The 15,243-nt window shown below is 37.0% G+C and overlaps 1 protein-coding gene across 3 annotated transcripts in view; it reads right to left on the bottom strand.

The window, feature by feature from the left end:
- Positions 1 to 15,243, bottom strand: part of LOC106875554 (Golgi-associated PDZ and coiled-coil motif-containing protein) — a 455,453-nt gene that overhangs the window by 204,086 nt on the left and 236,124 nt on the right. The gene's annotated exons all lie outside the window — the stretch shown is intronic.

The raw sequence follows: 15,243 nt of genomic DNA, 5'->3' as shown, positions 1-15,243 counted from the left end.
GTGCTAGAAATACCTAACTTCTTTCCAGCCTGAACTTCCGTAAAGCTGGTTGGAAGGGTATTCAGAAAAGGGTCACTTTATGACAATCATGTATGACATATGCAGTAAGTTTGCACCAGAGAGAATGTCAAACTAACAGAAAAATATAATCCTTAGGGAGGGGAAGACTCTAATGAGATGATGAGCAAAGATTTCAAACCATGTAAATGGGCCACTGAAGTATAGCAAAGATTCGTATCTCAAATAAACACTGCTTGAGATTGAAAGTGAACTTAATGGCTCACTGACTGCAGACCCCCAGGGGCTAAGTGAAATACAGAATGTGCAATACAAAAGTGTTTGCACATCTCCATTGGGACATTACAAATAGCTATGCCTGATGAGTTCTTTGGCACAGCTTTACACACACAGATGGCAAGTATTGATTACATCAAAATAGAGGAAATTGATGAAATGAGATTAAACTTGGCCACAGGCCCTAATGGATTTCCAGTAATCCTCAAAACGAAATGCAAAGGGGCTTTAGCAAGACCACTATAGATTCTCTTCCAAAGCTTCTTTGCAAATGGGAGGCTTCCAAGAAACTTAAAGGAAGGCATAATATTTCCTCTCCATAAAGAAAGTAACAGAGCAGATGCTAAAAATTATAGGCCTGTCTTTCTAATCTTGCATGTCAGCAAAGCCATGGAACATATTGTTAGGAGGAAGCTGATCATGTTCCAAGAAGATAATGACTTGCTCCCTGACACGTACGGGGCCCCATATATGGATTCTAATGGTGCAGGGGACCACTTGCCATTGAGCAAGCTGGCAATCTGACCGTCTTCCACTGGTATCATCCAAGGAAATACTGGTTCAATATCTAATATTTTTGTGGAATTGATTTCCTTAAAATAATAGGTATATATATATATATATATATATATATATATATATATATATATATATATATAAAGCCATATAGTTTAAATTCATATATAAAAGAAGAAAAAGAAAAGAAAATGGAGATTGGAAAATTAATAATTGTTTATTATTAACAGCAAATAAATCATCATCCCTTACAGCTGTTTCAATTAATACTCAATGAATTAATTGAATATTAAATTCATATGCAGCACAAAATTTTGTCAATGAACAGGTTGCAGTTTGTAGCGAATGTAACGGGTTTTTGTGTTTTTTTTAAATGGCTTATAAAACACCTTCTATGCTGCAACTGTTTAAATTCATATGCCCTGAGCATAATACCTTCGGGGAGAAAAAAATATACCTCTGGATGTTTTATATATGTGTTTATGGATTCATTATAGCAGACTGAATCACATATATAAACACACATATAAATCATGCTTTTTCCCCACTGAAGATATGTTCAGGGCATATCAATTTAATATTTAATTCACTGAGTATTAATTGAAATAGCTTTAAGGGATGATGATTGATTTGTTGCTAATAATAAATAATTATTAACTTCCCAATCTCCATTTTCTTTTTCTTCTTATATATATAAATATATATAAATCTACCTATATATACATTTATGTGTGTATATATATATATATATATATATATATATATATATATATCTACCTATATATACATTTATGTGTATATATATATATATATATCTACCTATATGTACATATATATATATATATATATCTACCTATATGTACATATATACATATTTACTTATATTTATGTAATTACATATATATGTGTGTGCCTGTATGTGTATATATATTTAGACATCTCTCTCTCTCTCTCTCTCTCTCTCTCTCTCTCTACACACACATATATGTACATGTGTGTGTGTGTGTGTGTGTGGGGGTAATGCTGCTGGTTGTATATGCTTATGATACATATATATGTATATTTGTAATTAGTTGCAAAGAAATTCAATTTGTACTTGTTATATTTGATTGCCTCCAAAAGAAACATCTTTATGTACGTCTGTGTTTATACAATGGAGTAAATAAGATATATTAGAAGCCACACGGGATATTTCAATTAAGAACTACATTCAGGCTGAGCAGCAGCAACAGCAGTGGTAGTGGTGGTGGTGGTGGTGGTGGTGGTGGTGGTATGTGTAGATGTAATAAGGTTTGGTCATGTGATGTCAATAACATGCTAGAAGAAGAACTCCTATCTTTAACTACGCTTGGCACTCCATCGGTTGTGATAATAAGGATTCCTGTTGGTCTGATCAACAGAAGAGCCTGCTTGTCGAATTAATGTGCAAGTGGCTGAGTACTCCACAGACACATGTACCCTTAACATGGTTCTCAGGGAGATTCAGCGTGACACAGTGTGACAAGGCTGACTCTTTGAATTACAAGTACAACTCATTTTGTCAGTTGAATGAACTGGAGCAATGTGAAATAAAGTGTCTTGCTCAAGGACACAATACACCACTGGGTATTGAACTCACCACCTTACAATCCAGAGCCGAATACCCTAACCATTAAGCCACACGCTTTCTTTCACTCTGGAGATGTTGTGACCATCAACAATATATTTAAGTTGGTTGTTGAAGACTAAAGACTTACCAGATTGTCATCAGGGAGGCTGTAGTCTTGGATGTGAACAGTAGCACCAGTACAGATTAGAACCTACTACCTCCAGTTTTAAACAGAATGAAGTAAGATTGCTTATCCACTGGGCTAGAGATGAATGATATTGGTCTTGTTTGTTTGAAAGTAAAATAAGACCCACAAAGATGTTCCTGTATTTGCAAGTGTAACAGAATTTACCAAGATGGATTTTCTACTGCTGGATGTCTTTCTTGTCACCAAGTCTTACCTGTTTCCAAGACAGGTAATATTTTTCTATAGCTAGACATATTTTCCTTTTTTTTTTTTTTTATAGAAGAATGAAAACAAACTATGGTAATGTTCATGTACAACTATTTACACATATACACACATGTAAACTGTCACTCCTTGGGTAATGACAAGAAGAGCTCCAGTTGATTTGACAATGTTAACTTTATCTTTCATCCCACCTGGACCAACAAGATAAAGTACCAGTCGAGTACTTGGGTCAAAATGATATCGTCTAACCCAGTGATTTTAAACCAGAATTCATATGGGCCTTGGGGATCATTATCATCACAACTTAATGTCCATTGTCCATGCTGGCATGGGTTGGCCGGTTTAACCATAGCTGGCAAGCTGAGAGACTACACTAGACTAGTGTCTGATTTGGCATGGTTTCTACAGCTGGATGCCCTTCCTAAAACCAACCACTCTAAGAGTGTAACGGGTGCTTTTACATGCGGCTGGCACAGGTGCCATTCACATTACACCAGTATCTGCCATGTCTACTTGGCTTGATGGGTCTTCTTCTCAAGCATGGCATAATGCCAAAGGTCCCAGTAATTTGTCATTGCCTCCATGAGGCCCAATGCTTGAAAGGTGCATTTTACATGCCACCCATAAGATTTTGTTGCTAAAATTTATCTGCAATAAATTGGTTGTACCAAGGCGGTGAGCTGGCAGAGATGTTAGCATGCTGGGCGAAATGCTTAACAGTATTTCGTCTGTCTTTACGTTCTGAGTTTAAATTCCGCTGAAGTCAACTTTGCCTTTCATCCTTACAGGGTCGATAAATTAAGTACCAGTTGTGTACTGGAGTCAATCTAATCGACTGGCCCCTTCCCCCAAAATTTCAGACCTTGTGCTTAGAGTAGAAAAGAATAAACTGGTTGTACTTCTACAGAGCACAAAACATTTTTGCAATTTTTTAAAAATATAATTTCCAATCTGGTATCCCGTTGGTTATAATGATGAGTGTTCCAGCAATTTTGGGGGAGGGGGTAAGCTGATTACATTGACCCCAGTGTTCAAGTAGTACTTATTCTACTGATCCCTAAACGATGAAAATCAAAGTTGACTTTGGCGGAATTTGAACTCAGAACATAAAGACAGATGAAATGCCACTAAACATTTTGTCCAGCATGCTTTCGATTCTGCCACCTTGTTGTCATACACCCACATATAATATTGATTCCAAATTTTGGCACAAGGAGGTAAGCCAATTACATCAACCGTGGTGTTCTATTGGTATTTATTTTATCAAACCTGGAAGGAAGAAAGACAAAGTTGACCTTGGCAGAATTTGAACTCAGAATGTAAAGTTGGAAGAAATGCTGCTAAGGATTTTATCTGGTGTGATAACAATTCTGCCAGCTCACTGCCTTCACACATACATATAGTATTGCTGTGGTGACCACATGTGTGTGTATGTGTGTGTGTGTGAGTGTGTGTGTGTGAATGTGTGTGGCCATGGCCTCTGTACATACACATACACAATATTGTTAAAATTCTGAACAAAAGACAAGGCTTCTTCTGAAGAAATATTCCAACTCCCAATATCTGTCCATTCTCTCTCAGCAAGACTCAAGTGTAATTTACAGATTAATACTTGCAGATCTGGATTAGTGCTATTGCCAGATAAAGAAATACCCTAAATTGTGTACTAAAAAAAAAAAAAAAAAAAAAAAAAAAAATCCATTTGACTGACTTTTTGGCAAAACTTCTTTGACTAAACATCAAAGGAATCGGTGCTGAAAGGATTGTTGTGTCATATTTCTCTGAAAGTTTTAACTCAAATAAAAAAAGGCATATCGGTAAAGGAACAAAATATGTTTGAATATTCAGCAGCAATTTTGGCAAATAATATAGGGAATAAAAGAATGAAAAACAAAAACAAGAAAACCCAACATAAGCTTCCAACAAAACGGTGAAGATATTTGTTACTGAAGAACTAGAATGAAATGGCTCAATGAATATTTTCCAAAGGGAGATTTAATTTCTCATTAGTCTCCATTTCAAATGAAGATCACAACTTCCGCATTTCAAAACTTCTAATTCCTCCTCCATATGTTCCAGTGTCGTTCAAGGGTCATTCAGTGCAAAAGAAGTTCTTGCAGAAACCACCAAAAGCAAACAAACTCAATGGAAAACGGTTTCCGGTTGAAAGGTGTGGGGTGGGGTGGGGGTGGGCGGAGCTGGGTGGAGGGGAGAAGGGAGAAATATATCTTGGAGTAAAGGGAGAAAAAGTGGGGGAAAAAAACCTATAATATTACAAAAAAAAAATGCTGTGAATATCAAAGACTAAAACATGTAGGCCCAGTTCAATCCTCAGTGAAGTCATTTGCTATCTAATAATTGTAATTAACAACTGTAGCCAACAAGGTAGACAAGGGTAGTCATGGTTGGAGTGACTTACCTATCATGTTACATATAGATGAAATCTTCTTGGAGCAACAGTTGCAGCCTTGATATAGGTGCTTGCTATGCAACAAATAATAGCCAAATCTCAGCATTTTCATTCCTCAAACACTTTGTAGAGAGGGTCAAGTACTATGGGCAATGTAAATGGCTAATCCCCTCAGCTCATAATTGCTGGCCTCAAATCTTAAGTATGAACAAGAGCAACCAGCATCCATACATTCATAGAATGACACCATCAGTCTTTAAGTTTCAATTTTACAACTGGCAAAAAGAAAAAGACAGAAAAAAGAAGAGAAAGGAAAGAAAAAAGAAAGGAAAAAGAAGAATATTCAATCAGACAGCTTTGTGTAAATTTGATGATATTCTCCTGTCATTTTATTCATTCCTCCAGGGCATGATGTTAATAACCCGCAAACATATTTCTCCTCGTGCATTTTGAGTATTGAAAGGGAAGCAGATTCAGAATATTTTTTGAGAATATGCACTTTCAAGCCTTTTTCAAAATTGCAGCCGTTTGAAACAAAATGTTCAGCAAGTTCTGTCAAGCTATTGTTATTGTGCCTGATGTCAAGAGAACTATTGACCTCTATTTCTAAGGTGCTTTGCAGTGGGACTGAACCTAGAACTATGTGGTTGGGAAGCAAGATTCTTACCACAGAGCCATGCCTGGGATAACAAAAAAAAAAAAACAACAAAAAAAAAACAAAGATATTTTCTGAGAAGAGTTTGAAAACAACTGTTGTTAGTGAAAAATGGGATTCAGATGTAGCAACCATTTTCTTTTCAATATATAAAGAAAAAAGAAAACATAACAGGAGGGCCCAAGTGGGATGGTGGTGATGGGGAATTTCTCTTCTTCTCCCAGACAATGTTATGTAATTAGAGTATACATATCTCCCTCCCACAACAATGGGGGGTGGGGGATGGAAGGGAAAAACTTTCTCCAAAACAGCCACCAAAAAAATATACCCTAAATCCCAACAAATTGACATATCATTATTAGAGGGGGTGAATTGTGTGTGCATGTAGGGGTAGTGGTGCCATACTGTTATAAATAAATGGCTGGTGTTGTTGTTGTTGTTGGTGGTGGTGGTGGAGCACCTGTGAAAGTTCCCATTGTTTAAAAATATAAAAAATAAAAGAAATAAAAAAATTTGGGTTCTCTCATTATTTTCTGGCTAAAAGAGATTTAACTTTGAGACAGCTCCACCTTCCCAGGGAAACGAAACAACAACAACAACAACAGCCCCCACCCCCATATGTGGTGGCAGGGTGGGGTTAGAGGGTCACTATTTCTGTTCAATGTACCCCCATGTCTGTTTATTTTTATTTGCTTCAATTAAGTAATTTACTTTTTGAAAGGTCAAAAACACAACAATAACAACAACAACAACAAAACCTTTTTATCTTTTTGTTGTTGTTGTTTTTTTTTGTTTTTTTTAAAGAGAAACCAAGAGAATCCAATAAGTTTGGTTTGTTGTATGAAAGTTGTGACAAAAAAAGCAATGGAGTTGCTCGCTCGCTTGGTAAGTTAACACAAGGAAAGGTTAAAGGTTAACCCTAACAGAGAGAGAGAGAGAGAGTGTTGCTGGTGGTGGTTATTTCCCCCCCACCCCGCTAAAAAAAAAACTGGACAACAAGGGGCAGTGGGATTACTTTACACATGTGTTTCCTAGTCAGCGTGTGAACTAGAAATTCACAGAGAGGCCCTCATTCACAGAACAAAACAACAAAACGAAACCAAACTGCTGCAGTTCTTCACTCTGCAGACAGGGACAGTCGTGTATCATTCATAGATGAAAGGGGTAAAGAGAGAAGGGGAGGGGTGAGGAGAGCGAGGGCGTAAAGGGATCATTTAGATACTCAGCCACTCGGCTAAGATTTCACTCGAGGTTCACATATTTAAATATGCTATTTCTTTTTTTGGTTTTGTTTTTATGTTTTAATTTGTACTTTTTTTCTTTATTCTCCGAAGAGGAGGAGGAGGTCCAGAGAGATTGGTTCCCAGTTTCGGTAGATTTACTTTTTATGTCTTCTGCTAAAGTACTTGGGAAAGGCATGAACATTACAATAGTATCAGATATATGAGACTCGTGCTCTTCTACATGCAGGAATTGTTGTGTGATTAACAGGTTTGTTTTACAACCAAATGGTTTCAAGTTCAATCCCACTGTACAGCATCTTGGGCAAATGTCTTCTACTGTAATCCTGGACCAATCAAAGCTTTGCAAGTGAATTTGGCAGATAAAAACTGTGTGGAAGCCTGTCATATATGTGTGTTCTTGTCTCCTACCATTGCTTGACAACTGGTGTTGGTTTGTTTATATCCCTATAGCTTAGCAATTCATAGAATCAGAGCCAAACATAATAATAATAATAATAATAATAATAATAATAATAATAATCGTCCAACTCATGCTAGCATGGAAGGCGGACGTTAAACGATGATGATGAATAATATGCTGCAAGATAAAGATGTCACAGAGCAGCATCTGCCTCAATCCAGTCAACAGGATACCGCTATGATATCTGTGGGTGCCTGTATGCTTCCAGCTTTGAATTGCAGGGTCACATGTGCTCTCATCACTGAGAACACAGACTTTGTCATTATAGGACACTACATCCTCATCATTTAATGTCCGCTTTCCATGCTAGCATGGGTTGGACGATTTGATTGGGGACTGGTGAACCAGATGGCTACACCAGACTCCAATCTGATCTGGTAGAGTTTCTACAGCTGGATGCTCTTCCTAACGCCAACCACTCTGCCGAGAGTGTAGTGGGTGCTTTTTACATGCCACCAGCATGAGGGCCAGTCAGGCGGTACTGGCAACAAATAATAATAATAATAATAATAATAATAATGCTTTCCACTATAGGCACAAGGCCTGAAATTGTGGGAGGAGACTAGTTGATTACATCGACCCCAGCGTTTCACTGGTACTTTCTTGACCCTGAAAGGAAAAAAGGCAAATAGTATATTTGTCATACCTTTTACTTATTTCAGTCACTGGACTGTGGTCATGCTGGGGCATAGCCTTGAAGAATTTGTAGCTGAATCAATCAATCCCAGTGCCGAACAGCTACATTACAGGGACATAAACACACCAACACTTGTTGTCAAGTGGTGGTGTTGGTGGTGTTAGTAGGGGGTGGTGGTGTTAGTAGGACAAACACCAACACACACACACACACAAACATATATATATAGAAAGAGAGAGAGAGAGAGAGATACGATGGGTTTCTTTCAGTTTATGTCTACCAAATCCATTCACAGGGCTTTTGTTGGCCTGAATGTATAGTAGGAGACACTTGCCCAAGGTGCCAGCAAGCGGGACTGAACCTGGAACCATGAGGTTGGAAAGCAAGCTTCTTACCACACAGCCACCCATGCATCTATTATTATTATTATTATTATTATTATTATTATTATTTTCATTATTATTATTATTATTTTATGTTTGACTTTTGCTTTGCATTTGTACAAGTTGGATCCAAGTCTCACCCAGAGACCTCAAGAGACAACAAGTTAGAAGTTCATGTAGGTGTTATGCCTAGGGTACCATATATTTGGATTTGTACATAGTGTTGTTCTAGAGAATGTTTAAGAAACCATAAGAAAATTATGTGTTTGTTTTAAAATTTGAGATCACATAGACAGTATTTTACGTAGGATATGGGCAGTTCACATGAGCACTATCTTTTGAACTTCAGCCATTTTGGGGTTTCCTGGTATCTGAGCTAGGTAGTAATTATTATTATTATTATTATTATTATTATTATTATTATCATTATTTGTTTTTTTTTTATATTGACCCTCAATGTACGTAATTGCAAGTTAGTTAATTAAAAATAAGAGTTGTGCTGGGAGCAACGGTGCCAAAGATTTCGTGAATAAAGAGCCTGAAATACACAGATACACATACATTTTAGTTGCAGTGTGTGATGTAAGTCTTTCTCAGTTGGAATGGCATCCTAATAGATGTCTTATCTAAAGTGACGATATATTTAATGTCGAGAATGAGCCTGAAAGATAACACCTGAAGCTTTTGCAAACTTACTCTAACAGAAAACTAGATTAAGTTGAAAAGATCTTCTGCTGCTGCTGCTGCTCTACTGCTGTTGCCGATGCCGACGCCACAGCCTGCTGCTGTCTATCTGTCTATCAGATTCTTCCTTCCCCTGTTGCTGGCTGTGGTTAAAGAGCTAGCTGGGGAACGAAGAGAAGGAGATGATTAAAATCATTATTAGTTCTGATGATGTAGCAAATCTTCTGGAACTATCTGAGGACATAGCTATATAAACAAGAGATAGACTATCTACATTAAAACAGCTTTATCACGCAGGCAGACAGCCAAGTAGAAGCCCAGGAACAACCATAAACCTGATCGTGTTAAAGAGGTAATCAGCTGGTCTGTAGTTAGATGACTTACACCTGACTTTCTCACCACCTTCAGCTAAAAGTCTGTTAATTATGGCTTGTAAATAACTTTATTCTTTCATTTTATTTATCTGAGACAAACAAATAATACATCTTTTTATTCAGCAAGAATATTCTTTGACTGATTCCACATTAAAGATTTTTCGAAAAAATCAATGGCTATCAATACTGACATAACCTGCATTACATGACAGTGTAACATTCAAAGCATTTGTCTGTAGTTTTCCATTTTATTGGAATTTCCAAATGAAATATTTGCTAAGAAAATATAGAAGCAATATATGGGTTTCAAATTTTGGCACAAGGCAAGCAATTTTTTTTTTTGGGGGGGGGGGCGCATAAGCCGATCACATTGACCCCAGTGTTCAACAAGCATTTATATTATCGACACTGAAGGGATGAAAGGAATAGTCGGCCTTGGCGGAATTTGAACTCAGAATGTGAAGATGGATGAAATGCCACTAAGCATCTTGTCCGGCACCATTAAAGAATGGTTGAATGTTTTTATCGTTTATCTTTCATTTGTTTCAGTCATCAGACTGCAGCCATGCTGGAGCACTACCTTGAAGGGTTTATTAATCAAATGTAATTGACCCCAGTACTTTTCTTTAAATGCCTGGTACTTATTCTATTGATTTCTTTTGCTGAACTGCTAATTCACATTAATGTAAACACACTAACACCAGTTGTCAAGCAGTGGTGGGAAGACAAACACAGAAACAAAGCGAGACAGATGCATGTATGCATACACACACACATACAATAGGCTTCTTTCAGTTTCCGTCCACCAAATCCACTCACAAGGCTTTGGTCTGCCTGAAGCTATATAGATGATATTTGTTCAAGGTGCCATACAGTGGGATTGAACCAGGAACCATGTGGTAGGAAAGCAAGCTTCTTACCACCCATTTGTAGAACTTTGAGTTTCTTTTGTCAGTCAACACCTACTTTTGCAGTTTCTAAATTATTTACAGAGAACTAAAACAATTATTTATGTTTGTTCTATCTCCATTTCAAAGTACTCCCTACCCTTTCAACATACAGCTAATGAAGATGACGAGAGGCAGTGCTAAGGTTAAAAGACATTGAACAGTTGTTGCTGAAAATGTCTGCAGAAACGGTTTACTTTTGAAGTGAAATTGCTTCTCAAAAGGAAGGAGTCTTGTGTTTCAAATATGATTATTGTCACAACAGCACTCCAATAAAACCTTACTTGTGGTTGGCTGTCACATTCTTTAACAAGGAATCCTAGCAGATACTTTGTCTTAGAAAAATTCCTTTTAGGAACAACAAAACATTTTGGGTATTTGACAGAGAGTAGTGAATATTTAAAGAGGATTAGAAGCTATTATTGCTGACAATAAAGGAGACAGAAAATCTATATAAATTGCAATAAATCACGGTTAATGTGTGTGTGGGAGATAATCGATGAGAACTGAAGAGTTTAGTGTTGTTGAATAAGAAGAATAATTAATATGAATTGTTAAGATCAAGTTTCTATGGTGTTTACCAGATGATCAGTCTTGTAGAAATTTTCCTTTGATTTCTTTGTCTTGTGCACAAATTTATTAGAATACATCATGTTTTGACTCTTTCCTCTAGTCAAACCATCACGGAAGCAAAAGACGACTTTGAATTGTCTTAACTGCCCAGAGGATAACGGAGTACTTTGAAATGATTGAAACTGCACATGGTCAGTTGCTTAACCCTTTAGCATACACACTTCTCTGTCAAATCTGATGCTTTTTTTTTTTAATTCACATTGTTTTGAATTAGTCATGTGTTACTTTGTAGCTTTGAAGTTTCATTGACATGATTGTTTATTTCTACAATAATAATCATCATTGTTTAACATCCATCTACCATGCTGGCATGGGTTGGACAGTTTGATAGGAGCCAGTTAGGTAGAAGACTACACCAAGCTACCATGTCCATTTTGGCATGGTTTTTGAAACTGGATGCTCTTCCTTACACCAACCACCTCTTAGAGTGGATGAGTGCATTTTACGTGACACCAGCACAGGCAAGGTCAGTTTTGGCATGGTTTTTACAGCTGGATGCCCTTCCAAATGCCAACCACTTCACAGTGCGGAGTGGATGCTTTTTACATGGCACCAGCAGGGTCACCAAATAACTTGCAAGACAAGGAATTTTTGAGAGGGGAGGGGTCATTAGAGGAGGTGATTTTGTGTCAGATGGGACTGAACCTGGAACCATGTGGTTAGGAAGCAAGCTTCTTATTACACAGCCATGCCTGCGCCTATATAAACATTTTAAAAATAAGAACTTACCCACCTTTTTTTAAATGTTCCCTAATTGTCAGATATGTAATTCTAGTAATGAGTGATGTAATAAAAATGATGGTTAATGCCAAGAGGAATGGAAAGAAAAAGAGGTTTAATATAAAACATTAGAAATAAATCCTAACCTACAGATTATTTATCTTCCTTTAATGTTCATAAACATCTCAGCACATTGCAAATTTTTTTCCAAACTTTTCCGTCTGGCATTACACCATTCCAAAGATGGTTACTTTTACACCACTTAAGAAGCGAAAATATCCAACAGAGCAACAAAGTAGAAATATGAAAAAAAAAAAAAAAAATGGTCCAAAATAGTTAATTACTCAAGTAGCAGTAAATGGTAATTAAAGTCACAACGCAACACAGCTGAGGAAAGAGAAAGGAATTTTTAAATGGTTGATGGTTGGAATGCTGCAAACCACAACAACATCTTGAGAAAATGTGAAAGTAAAACATGTTTTGAATTGCTCCAGCTTGTAATAGGGTCTCTCACTTTCTCCTTGTTTAAGGTCTCTTTACCCCACCGAGTCCCCCTTTTCCTAGATCTCCCACTCCTACCCAGGGAAAAAAAAATGAAGAACATACAAATAAGCACGAAACTAGTTCAGTTGTTGAGTGTTTGAGAACTAAGAGTTAATAGTTTGCAAAGGGCTGTCAGCTGGATAATTAAGTGGCCCCCACCCCTCACTGCAGACTGGAATAATTGGGAATGGCAAAAGTTTACAGTTTTAATGGTGTCAATTAACAGGGCATTAAATAATTGAAAAATTTAATGACAGAGATGTTGAAATATTGATTTCACACATAGACACTCTCAATGCCGCACATGTTTGAGGAATGATGGTGGTGGTGGTGGGTTAATTAAACTGATCCCAGTTCTTTGTGAGGTAATTATTTCATTGACCTCTAACCCACTCCTAGAATTTTGAAAGGCAAAGTCGACGACCCTTGGAAACATTTGAAGCAAGAATATAAAGAGGTGTAACTGAATAATGCAAAGCACAGAAAATATTTTATTTGCTCTACCGATTCTGACATCCATCGGTGTCTGAAATGTTGAGATATTTAATTAAGTATCCCTCAATGTGTCTGTGATACCTTCTAAAAGACAAAAACGGTGGAACTTCACATCTGGCGAAAGACAGAATCAACATTTGCTTCTACGTCAAAGACTCCCACCTAGTCATTTAATCCAAGAAGAAACCTTAATTAAAAAAATTGTGAGAGAGAGAGAGAGAGAGAGAGAGAGAGAGAGAGAGAGAGAGAAAGAGATAGAATTCTTAATTTTCAGTTATTCATTTATAAATGAAAGAGAATTAAAGAAATTAGGTCAGAATACGAAGCAAAATCTCGTGAGTGGGTTTGTCATCATCATCACCATTTAATGTCCGTTTGTCCATTCTGGCATGGGTTGGATGGTATGGCCAGAGCTGGCAAGCCAGTAGGCGTAGGGTGGAAGAAGCCTGTCGTGTGTGTGTGTGTATATATATATATATATATGTATGTATATATTTGTGTCTTTGTGTCTGTGTTTGTCACCCACCCTCGCTTGACAACCAGAGTTGGCGTGTTTACTTCCCAGTAACTTAGTGGTTCAGCAAAAAAGACCAGTAGAATAAGTGCCAGGCTATAAAAAATAGATCCTGGAGTCAATTTATTCAATTAAAACCCTTCAAGGCAGTGCCCCAGCATGGCCACATTCTAATGACTGGAACAAGTAAAAGATAGAAGATATGAGAGACTTCCATACAATTTCTGCCAACCAACTCTACTTGCTGGGGTAACAGTGAAGACACTTACCTAAGTGAAATTGAACTCAAAATTACATGATTATGAAGGAAACATCATATTATTTTACCAACTCTGCCAAACAATTGCCATTAAGAGGGAAATTCTGAGGAATTCTCCAGTTGCATGATCGATCTTGTTTAAATGCTCACTTATCTGTTTCATTAATCTGTACAATATTATAAGCTCTGATATAACAACCAGAATTCTTTCTGCCTGAATAACTAACATTAACAAAGCTCCTATCAATAATTTACTACATTCATGTCCCAAAGGAAATTGGTAATCTATTAAATTAAGGAATTCCTTAGCTATAGTAGTTCCTAAGAATGCTAGATTAAAGACAGGATTCGACAATAAAATATTCTTTTTCTTATTGTTTCTTCTGGACATTTTGCTTTTGGTGTTCTTCAAGGTATCTAATCTTATTAGAGAATAATCTATAATTTCTGAACACTTCATTATAATACCCAGCTATCTTCATCAAAGCATTTTCATCAAAAGATCTTGAGGATACCTGTTAACTAACATTGTTGACTCAAGTTGATGTGTCAGTAATTTGATAGTCAATGGATGCACACTAATTTCACATTCCGATTTTGGTTTGAAACTCTTATTATCCAATCTCAAGGATGCGTCTAGAAAATTAACGATATGGTTAGCATCTACAGCAGTGGTTCATAAAGCGGGCAGTACTGCTCTTCTGGGGGTGGTGGAAAGATCCAGGGGGCATTGAAGAAAAGTAGGGTGATAATGGGGGTGGCAAAAAGAGGAGCAATGGATGTGAAGCAAACAAAATAATGGGTTAATTTGGTTAAGTTTTAAATACATTTAAAAAAAAATTTGCTGCAGTAAGTAGTCTATGTTTGTGGTGGTGGTGGGGCACTAAAAATTGGCTTAAGTGCCAAGGGAACAGCAGCCTTAAAAACTTTGGGATCAATTGATCTACAACAGTACCAAGTCCAATTTCCTAACCCTACCCGACATAATAAAACTCTGGACCCACAGTTGCTAGTGTGGTATCATGGCTAATAAGTCATCATCATCGCTTTAATGCCTACTTTGCCTTGCTTGCACGTGTTGGAAGAAATATGCTGACACATATTGTCTGTATAAATAATGCGTTTTTTCAATTGCATGAACTAAGTGATGGAGGAGGACGGAATAAACTACCAGCATCAACTTGCTATAAAAGTAAGTAGTAATTTTACCTTGTACTTATTCTTAGTGCAAGTTTTGAGGAGTGCAGTTTGATTTTAACAGTTATGTTTTCAAAGCTATAATGGAAGTGACAAAGGAGCATATTTGGCATATTTTACTTTATGAGTTCAATAAAGGCAACAACGGAATGGAAAGTGTGAGGAATATTAATGCAGTATATGAGGATTGGACAATAAGCGAAAGCCAGTGTCAATGGTGATTCCAGAAATCCCAAGCCAGAAACTACAGCCTAGAAGACGAGCCTTGTCCTGGAAGA

The sequence above is a fragment of the Octopus bimaculoides genome, chromosome 25, assembly GCF_046866305.1.
Source record: "Octopus bimaculoides isolate indiv1 chromosome 25, ASM4686630v1, whole genome shotgun sequence".
Lineage (NCBI taxonomy): Eukaryota > Metazoa > Mollusca > Cephalopoda > Octopoda > Octopodidae > Octopus > Octopus bimaculoides.
This window is presented reverse-complemented; position numbering and strand designations above follow the sequence as displayed.